At 38.1% G+C, this 19,778-nt stretch overlaps 1 non-coding gene across 1 annotated transcript; it reads right to left on the bottom strand.

Annotated features, from left to right (window-relative positions):
• Positions 1-19,649: 19,649 nt before the first annotated feature.
• TRNAC-GCA (transfer RNA cysteine (anticodon GCA)) lies at positions 19,650-19,721 on the bottom strand. Its single transcript has one exon. It is a non-coding gene; the product is annotated as a tRNA-Cys (tRNA).
• Positions 19,722-19,778: the final 57 nt, after the last annotated feature.

Here is a 19,778-nt window from a genome sequence, read left to right as displayed (position 1 = left end):
TGCCTCTTGTCCCCCGTTAGATTCTAACTTCTGAGCTTGAGATCAGGGACTGTTTTCCCCTTTCTCTGTATCCTTGTGTATGGGATAAGGAGACCCTAACCCAAATTGACTACTGGGAGACCTCTCAAAGTGAAGGTAGAAACGTTTTATTAGAATCTCGGGAGAAGCCTGTGGTCCAGTCTCTAGGACAGCACCTAGAGAGAGGAGGCCGCCTTACAGGAGCAGAAACTGGGTTAAATAAGCAAGGGTTACTCGCCCCTCCCAAACATTAACCTAATTATTACTAATGAGGCTCTAATTTTGTTAGATAACATACATAATACATGAGATCCATTATGCAAGCACAGTAACAACCTCAGAATACCAAATCCCCTTCAGTCCAACCTAGATGTGTCCTTATCTGGGCCTGAGTATCCCAAGGCCGCTGTCTGCTTTCTGATTGGTCAAATCCACCGCTGTTGCCAGCTCCTAATTTATCTACATTATCTCCTAATTTTATCTACATTATTTCATTTTAGTATTATCTAGAAGTTCTCTGGGAACTGGGAATTCAAACTTCTTCCCAAGGCTACTGTCTGATACTTTTTATCAGTAGTCTTGTTTCAGCAATTCTTACAGTTCTATAGAAACTTAACCCTTTGCTACCTCTCAACTACCATTCCTTTCCCCAAACTAAAAACACCTCTAATTTGGTCTTAATAGTTAATCCAATCAATTGCATTAATACTCAATAGCTCTTATATTACCTTGAAATACACAATGACTTACACATATATATGGGGAAACAATACTGAACTTAGTTACAAAATATAAGGAAGTAATAAGAATGTATATATGATATTCAGAATGGGGAAACTTCACTGCAAGTCATCCCTCACACTTGGCTTATGCACAGCGCCTGGCACAGAGTGTATCCACCGACTTCCTTGCTTCATAAAAGTGGTCGTGCTGGCTGGCTTACTGTCTCATAGAGTGAGGACCTCATTCAAGTCTGGGTTCTTTTGTTTGTTTAATTCTTAAAGGTCCTCCGTGTTCCTGAAAATTAGACAAGTTTGTCTTTAGAACAGGGCCTAGCTCTTCTGGTCTCCAAGGGAAAGATTGATTGATAATGTGAGGTGAATAAAAGTGAGGAGGTGAAGATTACACCCAGATAATGAATTAAAAATGATCAAGAGGAGAGTGGTGCCCTAAGTAATAATTGGGAAACTGGGAAGAGAGGATGGCTTTGGTGGGAAGAAAATGAATTCTTCTTTGGACAGGTTGAGTTTGAGATGATTTTGTGACATCCATTTCAAGATGTCAAGTAGGTAGTAGGTAATGTGGTACTAGAGGACAGGGGAAAGGGCTGTGATATGAGATGGTGATGAACAGATGTCAGAATTTTCTGCATAAAGATGATAATTGAACATATTGGAGTTGATGAGATAATCAAGTGTGAATAATGTGGAGGGAGAAGAGGGCCCAAGACAGACCCTTGGGGATACCTACTGTTAGTAGCTATAAAGTGGTTAAAAATCTAGCAAAGGAGTCAAGAGGAAAACCTTGAAAGAGCAGTCAACTATAGAAAAGAGTATCCCAGTCTCTTAAATAGGCTTAAAAAAAAAAAAACCTAGAGATCATCCTTCAAGAAATTCTCAAGGAAAACTGCCCTGATATTTTAGAACCAGAGGGCAAAATAGAGGTTGAAAGAATCCACCAGTCACCTCCTGAAAAAGATCCCAAAAAGAAAACTCCCAGGACTATTATAGCCAGGTTCCGGAAACACAATCAGGATAACTCAGAATCTGGCAGCTTCTACACTGAGGGATCGAAAGGCTTGGAATATGATATTCCAGAGGGCAAAGGAGCTGGGACTAAAACCAAGAGTCACCCACCCAGCAAAACTGAGTATCATGTTTCAGGGGAAAATACGGTCATTCAGTGGAATAGAGGACTTTCAAGCATTCTTGATGAAAAAAACCAGAGTTGAATAGAAAATTTGACATTCAGATACAAGAAGCAAGAGAAGCATGAGAAGGTAAACAGGGAAAAGAAATCATAAAGAACTTATCATAGTTGAACTATTTACATTTCTACATGGAAAAACAATAATTGTAACTTATGAAACTGTTCTCAGTATGAGAATAATTGAAGGGAATAGAAATGTATGTATATATATACATACATATATATGTCTATATAGAAGGGCATATGGGTGAATGTATGTATATGTGTGTACAAGTATACATAGATAGAGGGCATAGGACCAGTTTAATGGAAAGGGATGATACTTAAAAGGTGAAATTAAGAGGTGAGAGAGGAATATAATGAGAGGAGATGAGGAGAGACAGATTGGGGTAAACTATCTCATATAGAAGAGGTAAGGGAAAATGGTTACAATGGAGGGGAAGAACAGGAAGTCAAGAGGGAATGGGTCAACCTTATTCTCATTGAATTTGGCTTAGGGAGGGAATGACATACACACTAAATACAGTATCTCACCCTACAGGAGAGTGGAGGGGAAAGGGATGTGAGGGGGGATGATGGAAGGCTTGGGGAGAAGGAAGTTGGAAGCACCCACTTTTGAAAAGGGACAGGATCAAAGCAAAGAATAGAACAAGTGGGTGGTAGGATAGAAGGAAGGGAAATACAGTCAGTCTTTTACAATATACTATGGAAATGTTTTGCATAGCTACAGATGTACAACCTATATTGAATTGCTTATCTTCCCAGTAAGGGTGGGTGACAAGGGAAAAAGGGAATGAATCTGGAATTCAAAGTTTTAAAATCAAATGTTAAAAGAAATATATATATATATATAATATTATCAATATTATTTTACACGTAACTGGGAAATAAGATATGCAGTCACTGGGGCATAGAGATCCACCATGCCCTACTGGAAAGTTGGAGGGGGTATGGGAGAAGATATGGGAGAGAGCAGATTGGAGAAGGGGATATCCAGTGGGATCTCTATTTTAGGGTGGTGGGTAGGGGAAAAACAGGGAGAAAATTTGTAACTCATAATCTTGCAGAAATGAATGATGTAAACTAGAAGTTAACAAAGCCTTTGATTTAAAAAACAAAAACAAAAAAATTTCTTGTCACCTTCTTAGCAAGATTAGGATTCAAATGTGTCTCTCCAGAAAAGAAGTTGTCTTCGTTCCCTTTCTCTATGTCTTCTCAGTTTCTCTCAAGTTATTACTTAACAGTCTTTCCAAAATGACCACCAAAGGATTCTAAAGAACCTTAGAGATACACAGCATTTTCTCTTCCCTTTGTGGGAGAGGCTTTTAAATCAAGTGCTGTGTGGAGTGTTCAGGGAGGATTAGCACCAATGGTGTGAGGCCTTGTTGAACCCTTTTCAGGGCTACTCATTCACCTTTGGTGTTCATCTCCACCCCCTCTAACCTGTGGCTCTGAGAAGCTGGAGCAGGTGTGTCAGCCACACCCTTACAAACCTCAGCAAACCAGGTTGAGTATGCCTTCTTGTTGTCCATGCTTCATTTGTGAAGAGGACCATTGCCATCATGGGTGATGTCTGACTTGCGCATGAATTGTATTTAAGTAAGACAGAGTTGTGTAAAGTCATCAGCTTCACTCTTCCTGAGTTATCAAAGTTCAGTGACAGGACAAAAGTCAAGAAGCCTGAAGATGGCCCAGGATACAGTGGATGACCTTGGCTTTTTTGAGGCCTGACCAAGTTCTAAAGGCTCCTCAGAGCCTGCTTCAGTTACCTTCATGGCTGATGCAACAAACTTTTCTTATTTGCCCTTTCTGCTGGGGAAAGATTTCACATGTTTGGGGTAGATATCCCCCAATTCACTGACAAGTTTGAGGCCTGTTGGTTACCTTCAACCTGAATTAACCTATCTGCGAGATGGTCTACTGGGTGGTTCTAAGAAACTGTAGTATGATTGGCAGCTATACCCTGGGTTCAATTCTGGAAAAAAAAAAACTAGAAAAAGTAGAGGAAGAGTTTTAGAAGCAGCTTCTAATAGTAAGGCATCCTTAGAAGTTGGAAAAAAAAGAGTACAGAATTAGAATGATAGAAAAATATCCTCAAAAGTTGCTTAGGCCTAAGTTAGACTGAGTGCTCAGTAAATGTTTATAAAATGAATGAAAAAGGCTAAGTTTGAATTTGGAGCCTCATTCTATATTAAAATACTCCATCAAGGTATTCCCCCAATGAGTCAATTCCATTGAAATTCAGCAGAATATTATGTTAGGTGATGCATGTACAAAGAAAACTATTTTTAAAACAGAAAAGGAAAGAAAGGAAAAGAAAAAGTGCCTTCCCCCAAGAAGCTTACATTCTGAGCCTTTAACAAGATGATACAAGTACCAGTCTTCTCCTTGTGAGCAGAGTATCTCACCTCATACTTTACAGAAAGAAAATGAAGCTATTCATCAAGATCTCCTCCCCAGTTCTTCACTTCAAATCCTCTCCATATTAGTTTTTTACTTTCCTGCTTGGCCTCAGTGTCAGAGGAAGAGGTGACCTTTTTCTTTGCCAATCCAACCTGTGTTCTTGGTCCCATACTTTCCTGTTTATTCCAGGAGCTTGCCCCTTCTATCACATGTTCTTTCCCTAATTTTCAACTTTTCCTCTTATTACTTACAAACCCTACTGTCTCCTTTGCTACTACTATAAATATGTCTAGAATCTCCCTCATTCCAAAAGTACTTTGCTTAATCCTACCATCTCCTTGAACTCTCATCCTATCTCTTCCCTTTCATAGTCAAAGTCCTAGAAAGCACAATTTAATACTGGCTGCCACTGATTTCTCACCTTCCAAACATTTTTTCATCCTCGTGAAATCTGACCTCATCACTCAAATGGAACTGTTCTCCAAAGTTACCAATGTTTTTTTAATAACCAGATCTGAGGGTCCTTTCTCAACCTTTATCTTTGTTGACCTCTCTGCAGCATTTGACACTGTTAACCATCTCCTAGATACTCAAACATGGGTTTTTTTGTCACACTGCTGTCTCCTAGTTCACCTCCAATATGTTTGGCTACCCCTTCTCAGTTTCCTTTGCTGGATTCATGTCCCACCTGTCAACCAGAACAGAACTGGCCTCTAATCTGAAGGTGTCTAGAGCTGAACAAACAGAGTAGGCTTAGAGACAGGAGAGTCAGGACACAAAACAGAAGTTTAATTAATTCCAGAGTGGGAAAAATGACATATGCATATGGAAGCCCCCACTCCTAAGAAGGAGAGTTTAACATGCTGAACTAAAGACAGGGATTATATTCATCTTGGGCTGGACTATGACACAATCATTTTTAGATCTTGAGTTACTGTTAAATGGGTCCTGTGCAAATAGCATTGTATAAAATCTTGGGGGTTGTGCCCACCCTTCAGGGGGTTCTGGGATGAATCAGGAGTGCAGTACCTGTCAGTGACAAGGAACAGGGATTGTGAATATGTAATGGATGAACCTGGGAAATAAGGGGAGCTAAATCCCTCAGTAAACACCTGGTGCTGTCCAAGCAATTTGCCAGAGAGTAATATCATCCTGAGTGCAAAGGATTATTGATATGCCAAGCTTAGGACACAGCCTGTTTGCTGAGCCTCAGCTCTGAGAAACAGGGTATTTCAAAAATATTTTGACATACTCATTATTCTGAGTGTACCCTAGGGTTCTGTCATCTTCTCTCCCTGCCTTTTTACTTTCTATCATTTTAGATCTAGATTTAGATATGATAAAGATATATAATGTATTTATATGTATATGCATCTATGTACATACATATATCTCTATCTATCTATCCATCCATCCATCTATGTATGTATGTATGTATGTATGTATGTATGTATGTATCTATCTATCTATCTATCTATCTATCTATCTATCTATCCATCTGTCTTCCTCTGGATTACCTACAATGCATAGAGCACCTAAAATTTTTTCAAAGATTCCCTGTACTACATAGGAAATTCCTACTGGCAGTCCAGACAAAAATTTTCTAATTTCCTACAATACATAAGACACCCAAAATTTCCACAATGGACCCCCATAACATAGAGAATATTCCAAATAGAGGACCAAACATCCCCTCAGTAGGACAAAGCAGGCTAGCTTAAGAAGAAATCAAAATCATAAAAGTCCTAAAGAAATGTGGGGACTCCCAAAAAGGGATTAAGTACTTGGGGTTGGTTACTTGGGGTTTCCACATAAGCAAGCCAATCTTTACCTTAATGAATGTGCAGTTCATTAGGGTCTCAGACAAACTATTCAAAGTCATTCCATCACAAGGCAAGCAGTCTAGATCTGCTCTAAAGTCAAAACACCAATTATTATAGATGATCTCCTATAGTGTGCTCTAAACAAATTGTGAGGTACTAGTATTATCAGTGTAGTAAGACAACACCTGCTATGCTAGGCCTATTTGTTCTGAGGCACTTAACTCCCTTCTATCCACTAAGGGACTTCTTGTACTGATTTCAGTCCTGGGTTAGGGATACTATTTTCTTTCATTCTCGGGTTCTTTATGTCCCTATCCTCCTACTGATGGTCATCTTCTCCAAGAAGTGTTACAATAATTACAGGGAGTACCCAAATTGCAGCTGACCCCAAATGAGGACTCAGGAGGTTCTAACTTCTTGAATTTATAAGGCTTCTTCTAAGGCTGGAAATATCTAAGACAGGATTGTTGTTCTATCATCTGTGCTCAAGAAAGAAACTCAAAGCTCTTGAGGTCTAATTTCAAGCTCACACTGCCAAATGTGAAGGTGTTCTGTTTCTCCTGATATGGGAAGAGATCAAACTGCTCCTCCCACATCCTCCAGGGAAAGGTTAGAAGAGTCTTAGCAGACTTGGGAGACTGAAGTATGAGAGCACAGAGGGTAGAGTCTCTCTCATTAAGGTCCACTGAGTGGGCCTCTCCTTCTGGCCTGTTCCCAATTCCCTCTTACACAAAGTTCTCTTTTCTGGGTGGAATATAAAGAGTGTAATATGCCACTTGGATTGTCTTCTGTTTAATCCTGATTCTGCCCAAACCTAGGAGGAGGTGGGGGTGGTTTAGAATGGGACTTGGATTCGTGCTGCTGCTTGCTGTTCAGTTGTTTCAGTCATGTCTGATTCTTTGTGCCCCTGGGGTTTTCTTGGCAAAGGTACTGAAGTGGTTTGCTATTTCCTCCTCCAGTTCATTTTCCAAATGAGCAAACTGAGGCAAGCAGGGTTAAGTGACTTATCCAGGGTCACACATCTAGCAAGTGTTTGAGGCCATATTTGAACTCTGGGAGATGAGTCTTCCTGACTCCAGTCCCTGCACTCTTATCCACTTTGCCACCTAGCTGCTCTATTACAGGATAGATGAATTAACAAGGCCCCTTTTCAGTAATTTTGATCTTGGACAAGCCTTCTTCAAAGTAATGGCTGCAAATGGCCTAATCTAGTTTTTCCTTTAAAGCAAGGATTTATGGTTAGAGAATTTTGATATTGCTGTCATTATAGGCTGGAGTTTACAGGATTTAGCTGAGAAATCAAACTTTAGCTCAGGTTAGTGATAGAAGAATTTCTGGCTCAGCTTTATTGCCCCTATTAAGCTGAAACATCAATTACAGCCTTAGTGCTAATTGGTCAGTTCCTGCTCTGTCTGTTTGCAAAATGCCAACCTGAGATAAAAGCAATGGCTTCGGTATTTGCTGATCAGATTTATCTAATGTAGATCTTCCCCTTCTGCTATAGTTCTTTGATGTATAAATTTTTACCTCCCCCTTTGCCCTCTGTAAAAATTCCAATTTTATCCATCCTGCCCAATTCTCTATAAGATTTTGGAAAATGCTGCTTGTGGCCCATTGGTTTTTGTGTTTGAAAGGGCTGTGTTCCATGAACCAATATAAAATTGCTTTTTTTTTTTCCAATGAAGGGGTGGGTAGGGAGGAAAAGAGAGAATTGGAACTCAAAAGTTTAATTTTTAAATAGGCAACTGGAACAATAAAGATGAGTTCCCAGCAAGAATCAAAAGAGTAATCTCCTTGAAAACTGTATCCTCATAAATCATTGACCACATGAAGACAGCCAGCTTTAAAAATAAATATTTTCTTTTTCCAATTACATACAAAAACAATTTTTAACTTCAATTTGAAAAATGTTTGCTTTCCAAATTCTCTCCTTACTGCCTCCCACCCCAAGTAGCAAGCAATTTGATACAGATTATGCATGTATATTAATACAAAACATATTTCCATATTAGTCATGTTGTGAAAATACAGACCAAAAAAAAAACCCATAAAAAAGTAAAAAAAAAAAATTAGCATTCTTCAATCTGCATTCAGACTCTATCAGTTCCTTCTCTGGAGGTGGATAGCATTTTTCATTTTAAGTCCTTCAATATTGTCTTGTATCTTTGTATTGATGGTGAGCTTTAAGGACTCAACTGTCTCCTCCCTTAGAAAGAGACAAGCCAAGTTCTATCAACCTTCTCCAGACTTCATTCTGGAACAAAGTCTGAGATGTAAGTATAGCAGAGAGAGAGAGAGCTGACCTTGGAGCCAGTGAGACCAAGGTTCATGTTTTGCCCCTGTCACATGCTGTCTGTGTGATGCTAGTCAAATCACTGAACATCTCAGTGCTTTAGGAAACTCTTTAAGATTATTAATTGTGGAGAATGCAATGATCTGCCTAGAGGGAGTTTTCTCATTTGGGAGTTCCTTTTACCAGTGGAATCATAGGTTCAAAATCTATCCTTATTCCTGGAGTAAAGCCCATGTGGCTTCTCTATAGTTATGACTCTGGTGTGAAGGAAAGAGGGAAAGACAGGTTCATATCAGTCAGTTGAATGAAATTAATGTCCCCAAACTAAGTTTGGAATAAATTTACAAGAAAGAGAAGACCTGGATTTGAACCAGATATCCCTTCAAAAGCAAATGTTTGCTCTGCCTTGTCCCTTAAACAAATAAGTCAACTTGCCCAATCCATTTATTTTTTTAAAGAAGTTTTTATAGATATCTTCTATTTCTTACATCATCATAGTTATTCCAAGTATCTCTGCCCCCTTCCCCTCCTAGAGGTCTATCCCATATAACAAATAGTGTTTTTAGAGGGGGAAAAATCAACAGAAGTGATCAATACATTTTAAAAGTCCAAAGATATATATATGTAATACCTGTGAACCTTCCACTTCCACAAAGGGGTGGGTTGGAGGTGTCCTCTCACATTTCTTCATTTGAGTTTTACTGAATCTTTATAATTTTGTTACATTTACTTTTGATTTATTTTAATGTGCAGTTCTTTCAATTGACATTGTAATTACTGAATGTATTGTTTTCTTGGCTCTGCTTATTTCACTTTGCTTCAGTTCCTATAAATCTCTCCATTATTCTTTTGTATTCATCACATGCATAATTCCTTAAAGCACAATAATATCCCACTACATTCATGTACCACCATGTTCTAATTGAGGGCATTTATATCTATACTTTGTTTCCAATTCTTATCACACACAAAAAATGCTGCTGTAAGTATTTTGGAGTATAAGGGGACTTTCTTCTTAACAGTGACTTCCTATAAATTTAGTAATAGAATCTCTTTTTCAAAGGGTATAGATAGAAATGGTTATAACATTTCACAACTCTACCAAAAATGTCTGAGTGTACCAATAATTCCACAATCCCTCTAACATTGACTATCATCATTTTTTTTGTCATTTTTGCCAATTTGTAAGGTTTGAGGTAAAACCTCAGGGTTATTTTGATTTGAATTTCTCTTATTACTAATGATTTGGAACATACTTTCATATGGTGTGAATACTTTGCAATTCTTCTTTTGACAACTATTTCTTCATATCCATTGATCCCTTGTCTACTGGGGAATTGCTATTAGTCTTATATATTTGTTAACTTTATATATCTTAGAAATCATATCTTTATCAGAAAAATTTGACATGTAGATTTTTCCCATTCAACCCCTTCTCTTCTTATCTTAAGTGCATTACTTTTGTCCATGCAGAAGCTTTTCAGTTTCATGTCATCAAAATTGCCTATTTTATTTTTTTGTAATTGTCTCTATCTTTATTTTGGTTAAAAAATGCATCTCCTACCCATGGCTGTGAGGGTGGTATATGATCTGTTTCTCTTCTAATTTTTTTTAAGAGTATGATCTTTAATGTTAAGGTCATTTGTAAGTTTAGAATGCATTTTTGTTGAAAGGTATTGGTCGGGGTGGCCAGGTAGCACAGAGAGTAAGAGTACTGACTCCATTGTCGGGATGACCTGGGAATCGAGTCCGGGCTCAGACACTTAGCACCCACCCAGAAATACCTGGCTGTGTAACCTTGAGCAAGTTACTGAACCCTGATTGCTTAAAAAAAAAAGAAAAAAAAGAAAGGTATTGGTCTAAGCCTAATTTCTGCTGGACTGATTTCCAGTTTTCCTAGCAGTTTTTATCAAATAAGGAATTTTTCCCTAGGAAATTTATGTGAAAGTTTAGGGGTGCTGGGACATCAAAATAGTGACATGTGGGTCCTGCTTGAATGAATTTGACCCAAGCCTTCTTTCAGTCAAAGAAAAACAAGGTTTATTAAAGTTTTGCCATATTGGCCAGACTCTTAAAGAATCTGAAAGTAAGGGGGTCAAACTGAATCTGAGGACTTTCCTGGAGGCTGAGATGGACCTTATATACAGAAAAATTGTAGGAGGGATCTAGGGTTGACCAAGTAGTCTAGGGGTGATTGGAAGAGGGGTCTGGGAAGAATCTTGTTGGGAATGGCCAATATGCTGGAGTGACTGTGAGGTAACCCAGAAAGGTAGGGAATGCTAGGGATCTGGACTACTTGGCCAAGGGAGAATAAGGTATAAATAAGGATGTAGCTAGAGGCAATCTGGAGGTAACAGACAATAAAGGACTGGGCTAGGTTAAGTGTAGCAGAGAACCGGGCATAGAGACAATGAAAAGCCAGTTGTGGGGATTATAGCCTCAGGTTAAGAACACCAGATCAAGTGGGGAAATTCAAGGAGAATTCAATAGAATTTCCAGAGCCTATATTCCCGTCAATTTATGTTTTCCACTTCAGCAAAACACTGGATTATTGTGTTTCAGGTCTTTCTGATTCTCCATTATATCTCTAATACCAGATATTTTTTATGGCTGCTGCTTCATAATATAGTTTGAGGTCTGGAAGTGCTATTCCCCCTATATCCCTACTTCTTTTCATCATTTCACTTGATATTCTAGATTTTTTTTTCAAATAAATTTTGTTATTATTTCATCAAGTTCTAGAAAGTATCTCCTGGGTAATTTGATTGGTGTAGCATTAAGAGTCTAAATTAATTTTGGTAGCACTGTCATTTTTAGCATATCAGCATAGCCCAGCCATGAGTACTGAATATTCCTCCAGTTATTTAAGTTGTTCTTTATTTCTTCAAGGAGCACTTTGTAATTGAATCTATACGAGTCTTTTTTAAAGGTATTTTATGCATTTAGTAGTTATTTGGAATGGGATCTCCATAATAACATTTGCATATTATAGTAGCAATCCACTCACAGTTTTAGTTTGCCAGATAGTAAAGAACTGTAATGGGAATGCAAATTTAAAGATCTTCCCTGCCCCTAGGCTAAAGTGCACCTGGAGCCTGGGGTGGGAGGCTTGTTTTTCAGTAGATACTTCTTGATTGGCCAGTGAGTCAATAAGGTTGTTACATTCTCTGAGCCAGAAGAAGGCTATATAAGCCCTGATGTGTAGCTTTGTTTTGGGGCTCACTTTGAGAAGTGTTCTGTGATTTGATATGGATTCTGGGAAGCCGTTGTCCTGACCCCCCCCCCTCCCGGCTTTGAAAAAACCCAGATGTTGACTGGGTATGGATGTAATAGTTGGACAGTTTGAAATCTGTCTACTAGATCTGTTTCTGTCTTGATAATTCTGTCTGTATACTTTGAAGTTCGGGGTGCTGACCTTTCCCCCGGAACAAGGTAAACAATATATGTCTGACTGATTAAAGTAAGCTTGTTAACCCATTTTGAGTTGCTTTCCTTTATCAAAGCAGATCCAAGAACCTGTATTGGCAGCAAACCTTGAGGACGCTTGGGGTGCTTGCTGCTACAAGAACTAGTTGTGATCTCATATCCCAGACATCCATCATTCTCAAGTGACTATATAATTTGTAATTTTTTTTAAATTTTTCAAATGTTTAATTTGTAACTTCTCAAGGCACAAAAGCTGACACCAAAGTTGGGGTTCACAGTCTCAATCAACAAAAATATTATAAAGTGACTACAGTGTGTTTGGAAATACAAAGAAAAAACGTGAAAAAGTTCATCACCCTCAAGTAGTTTACATTCTCATAGGGGTGTTGACAATTACCTGTAATGTCTCCAGGGGCTACTCCAACTCATCCTCCCAGGTTGGGTCCCAAGAGTATGATACAGTCTCGGAGGTTTAAAGGGTAACCCTGTGGCTGAGTTACTCCAGCAACAGCTCTTGAGCATATTTCTCATCAACATTCAGTTAATAGACACAATTAGCTCTTAGCAAAGACCTTTGCTAACAGCTTAGTAAGAACAGTTGCTACAAAATATTCCTCTCAATAAACATACAGACATAGTGTCCAAGGAATAGTAGGTTTCATGTTTAGAGTACAATGGTAGCAAGACACAGAAACAGGATACATATATAGCAAAGGCAATTCATAACATTCTCATTGCTATAGGACTTGGAAGTTTTTTTCTCTAGACCTCAACCTCTTTAGACATGGGTCTGGTATCTGTGCTAGATGGATGCTCTATGATCCTCAGTTGGGATGCAGAAGGTCAAGATGATGGAATAAGAAAAAGCATTATAATCTAGCTCTCCTACCACATCTTCTTGACAAAGATCTAGAAAACAATCCAGAGCAATTCTGGATTCTGATTGGTAAACCTAAGAAAATTTTATAGTGAGTCATTATTCCATTCCTAGGGAGACTTAGGGAGATAGATTGAGAGGTCTGTAGATTCTGGGGATGGATCTGGCCAGGAATGTATTCTAGTGCCAGAACTGAAGGAAAACTGAGACTGGGCACCAGGGCAAGAAGGACTGGGGCGGAAAGACATCTAAAGGGATCCCCAAACTAGCACAGGGTACAGGAATAGATGCCATCTGGCAGCTCTGTATCCCAGAAGGGAGGAGAGGTCTCAGAGAAGTAGGCTGGAGCAGGGTCCCTAACTGCATAATGAACAAGGAACAAGTTCTAGAGGCAAACACAGTAACAATTATATAACTCTAATCCCAGGAGTAGAGTTGGACTGTTTCTAGCCTATGGTCTAGGGTGGAAGCCTGCACAGTTGAATAACCAGGGCACGAGGTGAAGACCAAAGGGAATCCAGCATGTCAGTCACTGAACCTGAAGAGCCTCCCAGGAGGCTAAAGTGACTGGGTACAGAAGCAAGTCTAGTGAACCTCGAAACCCAGGACAAGCTCTGACAGACCCAACCCGGGATCAAGAGCTTGAAGAACTCAAACCAGGTGGGCAGTGAGCAGACTTTGCCTCAGATCACATTACTTTGGGGACACTGAGAGCTTGCAGGTCCCCAGGCTAAGCTGTGAAAACAGCAGAAGCTCAGGCCAGACATTTCCCCCAAGAAGTGTACAGAACTTAGCATTCACATAAAGTCCATAGTTTAGAAATAGGCTAGAAGAATGAGCAAACAAAAACCTCACATAAAGATGTATTGGGGCATCTCATCTTCATGAATTCAAAGCTGGACTCAAACACTTACTAGCTATGTGACCCTGGGCAAGCCAATTAACCCTATTTGCCTCAGTTTCCTCATCTGAAAATGAGCTCAAAAAGGAAAGGGTAAACCACTCTAGCATCTCTGCCAAGAAAACCTCAAAAGGGATCACAAAGATTTGGACACCACTGAAATGTCTAAACAACAATCAAAAAAGAGGTATGAAGATGATGACAATGGAGTTCCTACTATATGCCAGGCACTGTGCTAAGTGTTTTAGAAAGATCTCATCTGATCCTCACAACCACCCTAGGATTTAGGTGCTATTATTATCCCCATTTTATGGACAAAGAAACTCACATACCTAGGGTTACACAACTAGTAAGCATCTGAGGCTAGATTTGAATCAGGTCTTTCTGACTGTAGGGAGGGCCACCTGTGTGACTCTGGACAAGTGACTTGACCCCATTTGTCTCAGTTTTCTCATCTGTAAAATGAGCTGGAGAAGGAAATGGAAAAATCACTCCAAATGGAGTCATGAAGAGCTGGACATGACAACAATAACAACAACAAACACCACTCCTGTGACAAGGATGACAGGTAAACTCCAGACACAAACCCAGAAGAATAGAAAATATCAAAAACAAAAAGCAAAATATCATAGAAAAATGAAGCTTGAATTAAGAACTATGCCCAAAAGTTTATAAAACTGTGTAAACCCTTTGACCCAGCAATACTGCTACTAGCTCTGTATCCCAAAGAGATTAAAAAAAAAAAAGGGAAAGGACCTATATGTACAAAAATATTTATAGTTGCTCTTTTTATGGTGGCAAAGAATTGAACACTAAGTAGATGTCCATCAACTGGGAAATGGCTGAACAAGTTGTGGTATATGATTGTGATGGAATACTATTGTGCTATAAGAAATGACAGGCAGGATGCTTCCATAAAAACCTGGTAAGACTTACATGAACTGTAAGTAGTGCAAAGTGAAATGAACAGAACCAGGAGAACATTGAACTTAGTAACAGCAATATTGTATAATGATCAACCATGAATGACAGATACTCTCAGCAATAAAAAGATACAAGACAATTCTGAAGGACCTAATATGAAAAATGCTATCTACTTCCAGAGAAAGAACTGGTGAAGCATACTGTTTTTTTTTAACTTTCTTTTTTTGCGTATGTGTTGGTATTTTTTGGTGGGGTGTCTTTGTTTTCTTTCACAACATAATTAATATGTTTTGCATGACTGCACATGTACAACCTTTATAAAATTTCTTGCCTTCTCAGTGAGGAGGAAGGGGAAAGAGGGTGGGAGAGAACTTGGAACTCAAAATTGTAAAAAAAAAAAATGAAAGTTAATTGTTTTTACATGTAATTAGAAGAAATTTTTTTTTCTATTCCAAAAAATGAAGCTTAGATAAGTCCAACCAGAATTTTTGGAAGAGTTAAAGCAAGAAGTAAGAAAAGAACTAAAAAAATGATTTTTAAAACCAAATGAGAGCTATGGAAGTAAGACAGCAAAAGAGAATTAATAGCTTAGAGCAAAAGATACAAAACCTTATCCAAGAAAATAATTCCCTAAAAATTAGAATTGACCAAATAAAAACTGATGACTGCTTGAGACATCAATAAATATTAAAACAAAATCAAAAGACTTAATAAAAACAGAAGAATTAAAAAAAAGAAGAAGAAAATGTGAGGTATCTCACAGCAAAAACAATTGACCTGGAGAGATAATTTAAGAATCATTGATCTACCTGAAAACCATGAACTAAAAAAGAGCTTGTGCATCATATTTGGAGAAATCATAAGAGAACAATGATCATATCTCTTAGAACTAAAAGGCAGAGTAGAATTAGAAAGTTTACCAGTCACCTCTTGAACATTTCTAAGCATATTCTAGTAAGAATTCAGAGTTTCCAGGTCAAAGAAAATATTTGAAATAGTCAGAAAGAAGGAACCCCAGTTAGGATCACAAAAGATTTAGCAACCACCATTATGAAGCAGTAGAGAGCTTGGAATGTGATTTTCCAGAAGGCAAAAGATCTAAGCTTACAGCCAAAAGTAGCTTACCCTGCAAAACTGAGTAAATCCTATAAGGGGAAAAAATGAATCTTTAATGAAATAGAGGACTTCCAAGTATTCCTGATGAAAAGACCAGAGCTAAGTAGAAATTTTGACCTACAAACACAGGAGTCAAGAGGCATAAAATGTAAACATGGACATGCAATCAAAAGGGACTAAATAAGGTTAAACTGTTTGCACCCTAATATGGAGAGAGAATACATGTAGTCCCTCAGAACACCATCATCATCAGGGGTCACAAAGGGAGTCTAATTTGACAGAAGGCCTGGGATTGATTCTATTACATTTTGATGACCTTAAAAGAAGCATGGAAAGGGTGAGAAAAGGGAATATACTGGAAGATGGGGGAAAGTATCTAACATAAGTGTGGTACAAAAGTAGAAATCTATATTACAAGGAGAAGGGAGTGGAAGGGAACAGGTGATACTTGAACCCCATTCTCATCTGAGCTAGTCAAAAGAGGGAAGAACACACACACACACACAGAGTTGTAAAAAGAAACAGGAAGGAAAGGAGCTAAGGGAAAGTCAGAGAATAAGAGAAAGGGTAGATTAAGAATGGGATTAGTCAGGAGCAAACAATCTCTTAAAGAAAATTGGAGAAAAAGAGAAAGAAAAGTATAAGACAATAGAATAGAGGGAAATACAGTTAGCAATCATAACTGTAAGTATGAATGGGATGAATTTACCCATAAATCGAAGAGGATAGTAGAATGGATAAGAAACCAGAATCCAATAATATTGTTTATAAGAAATACACTTGAAGCAGAAAGATACAGAAGAAGTTAAAATGATGTTTTATTTTTTTATTATGTTTCAGCAGAAGTAAAAGAAAGGGTAGTAATCACGATTTCAGATAAAACAACAGCAAAAATAGACATAATTAAAAGAGATAAACAAGGAAATTACATTTTGCTAAAAGGTACTATAGTCAATGAATTAGTATAAATACTAAACATGTGTACACCAAATGGCATAGTATTTAAATTTTTAAAGGAAAAATTAAATGACATACAGGGAAAAAGTATAATAGTAGAATATCTCAATTTACTCCTTTTAGGTCTAGATAAATCTAACAAAAAAATAAAAAAAGAAATGAAGGTATTGAATAGAATTTTAGAAAAATTAGATATGCTAGGACTCTGGAGAATATTGAATGGAATATTATAAAGGAATACCTATTTCTCAGCTGCGTATGGATGGCACTTTCACAAATAATTGAAAAACCTCACAAACCCAGAAAAGCAGAATAATATATCTTTTATGACCATAATGCAACAAAAATTGAATTCACTAAAAGGCATTTGAAGGAAAGAATGAAAATTGTTTGGAAACTAAATAATACTAAAGAATGGAATGAGTGGGTCAAAGAACAAATCATAGAAACAGTAAATAATTTAATTAAAGATAACAGCAATTAGAGTGAAATGCCCATGGCCTCATATACTAAGCCCCTGTATGTAACAAGTTTGGAAAATTACTGAATTCTTCCTGAACTCGTACATGCTTATCCAGGAGCCCCTCTCTTGTGAGAAACAGACCTGGCCATACTTCCTGATAAGATGTCAGAATGATCCTGGACATCTGGGTCTCACAATAAATCAGGGCAAAGACTATACAACTGTCCAGACAAAGGCCTGGCTACAACGGATGTGCTTATCTACCATTGTCAGACTAACTTTACTTCCCACAATACTAACTTTGTTTCCCACACCTATTTTTGGTGGTTTTTTACTTTAAATATTCCCCCTTTCCCTATGGTCGGGGCATCTCTCCTAAGGTTTCCTTGGGAGATTGTCTCTGGCCAGCTCAATAAACTGATGCTCAGAACAATTGGCATGGCTTGGGGTCATTTTTCTCTCTACCTGTCCATTTCAAGAGAATATATTGAGAAGGGTTTAGGGGAGAAGTGTACCTCTAAAATGCTTTCATCAAGAAAAAAAGAGGGGGTGGGTAGGTGGTGCAGTGAATAGAGCACTGGCCCTGGAGTCAGGAGGACCTGAGTTCAAATATGGCTTCAGACACTTAACATAATAACTAGCCTTGTGACCTTGGGCAAGTCACTTAACCCCAATTGCCCTAAAAAAAAAAGTGATCTGAGAGGGGCGGCTGTATAACCTTGAGCAAGTTACTTAACCCCGATTGCTTAAAAAAAAAAAAGAAAGAAAGAAAGAAAAAAAGAGAAAGAGCAGATGAGTCAATTGGGCAACTAAAAAAAACCTAGAAAACCAACAAATTTAAAAATTTCAAACATCAGAATAGAAATCCTGAAACTCAAAGGAGATATTAGCAAAATTGAAAGGAAGAAAACCCATTGAATTAATAGATAAAACTAGGGCTTCATTATTTTTTTTGGGGGGGAGAGGAGTAGTGAGGGAAAGAATCACAACAAAATAGATAAACCATTAGCTAACTTGATTTTTAAATTTTTAAAAAACCATTAAAAACCCCCTAAATGCCAGCATCAAAAATAAAAAAGATGAATTCATAACCAATCAAGAAATAAAAGAAATTATTAGAAATATGCCAATAAAACTGATAATCTAAATGAAATGGATGAATATTTACAGAGCACAGAGAACTTTTAAGATTTGGCTTAATCACCTCCAGTTTTCTTTCCTCTGTGTCTTAATTCAGAAGTTTGCTGTCACTTAGGTTAGAAGGAATTTGTTTATAAAGCCTTTCCATTCATAAAGCCACTCCTCCTGAGTGAGACACCTCACCCTAATTTATGGTGACTCTTCATTTTTGCAGACCATATTTAGGCAATAGTCATTTGCCCAATAATCACTAAACAATTGTGGTATTTGGGGTTGCCTAGGATATTGTTGCTGTTTAAAAACTTTTTTTTTTTAAATACTCTTGATTTTGGCTGGCTTTATGCTAAAGCAAGGTAGAAAAGCAAATCTATTCCCCAGGAATCAAATTTGTTGTTTATGCTGGAGAGAAGGTAAAGAAGCAATCAAGGCCTCTGGGGGCAAATTCATTGTGAGACCTTTTCTTTTTTCTTTTTTTTTTTGTCTTTATTAATTTGTTTATTTTTAGTTTACAAGATTCATTACCACAATTCCTTGAGTTTCAAATTTTCTCTTTCTCCTCCCCCTCCCCCCTCCCCTACCCCGTGGCAGCATACAATCAAGTATAGTATCTGCAAATACTTTCACATTGGGCATTAGTCAGACCTTTTCTTATGTAAATTAGTTACTCAAAGCCTCACTTACTTTACTAGGTACAAACGAGGCCAGTCCAAATTTTACCTCTAGTGCTGAGAAGGTATAGAAAGCTCCACTTAACATCAGAAAAGGAGCTTGAGGAACAGGCCGAAGGCCAGTACTGGAGAATAATAGAGTGGTAGGAGGGGGAGCTTTGGACAGAACTGTGCTTAGGAAAATCTCCACTGAGAGAGACTTGAAATGGGCAGAACAATTAGAAGGCTATTGCAATAGTCTCACTGAGAGATGAGGAGGGTCTGTACTAGGAGGGTGGCCCGGGTGAGTGGAGAGATGGGGATGTAGGCTGAGTGGTGGTGTGGAAAAAGAAATGACAATGTTTGGCAACTGTTTAGATACATGGATTGAGAGTGAAGGGCTGAGTGTAATACTGAGATTGAGAACCTACAAAACAGAGTCAAAGGTACCCTTGATAGAGATAGGGAAATTTGGAGGACGACCTAGTTTGGGAAAAAGATAACGAGATCTGCTTTGGACATCTTAACTCTGAAGTAGTTAACATACTCCAAGTTCAAGTCTTTCACTGGACTTTACAACACATTGCCATACAGCCCTGAACAACAATTTCCAAAGGAAATTCTTACAGGGACTATATTTGCAGTGCCTCAAGTGGTCAGAAGTTGGGGGATTCCTCATTTCTCAGAAAGAGCATTTCAATACAGTAGGTATTATAAGAGAAAATATGATTAAGGGGGCACCCGGATTTGAACCAGGGACCTCTTGATCTGCAGTCAAATGCTCTACCCCTGAGCTATACCCCCACACACCCTGGGTCATTTGCTCTTCCCAGTCCATTTGTAGTGACTCACTCCTAATAG

The sequence above is a fragment of the Petaurus breviceps genome, unplaced genomic scaffold, assembly GCF_028583685.1.
Source record: "Petaurus breviceps papuanus isolate PSGF00001 unplaced genomic scaffold, PetGlider_PUasm1.0 90887, whole genome shotgun sequence".
NCBI lineage: Eukaryota > Metazoa > Chordata > Mammalia > Diprotodontia > Petauridae > Petaurus > Petaurus breviceps.
Note: the sequence above shows the minus strand (reverse complement) of the source record. Positions and strands in the feature narration are given on the sequence as shown.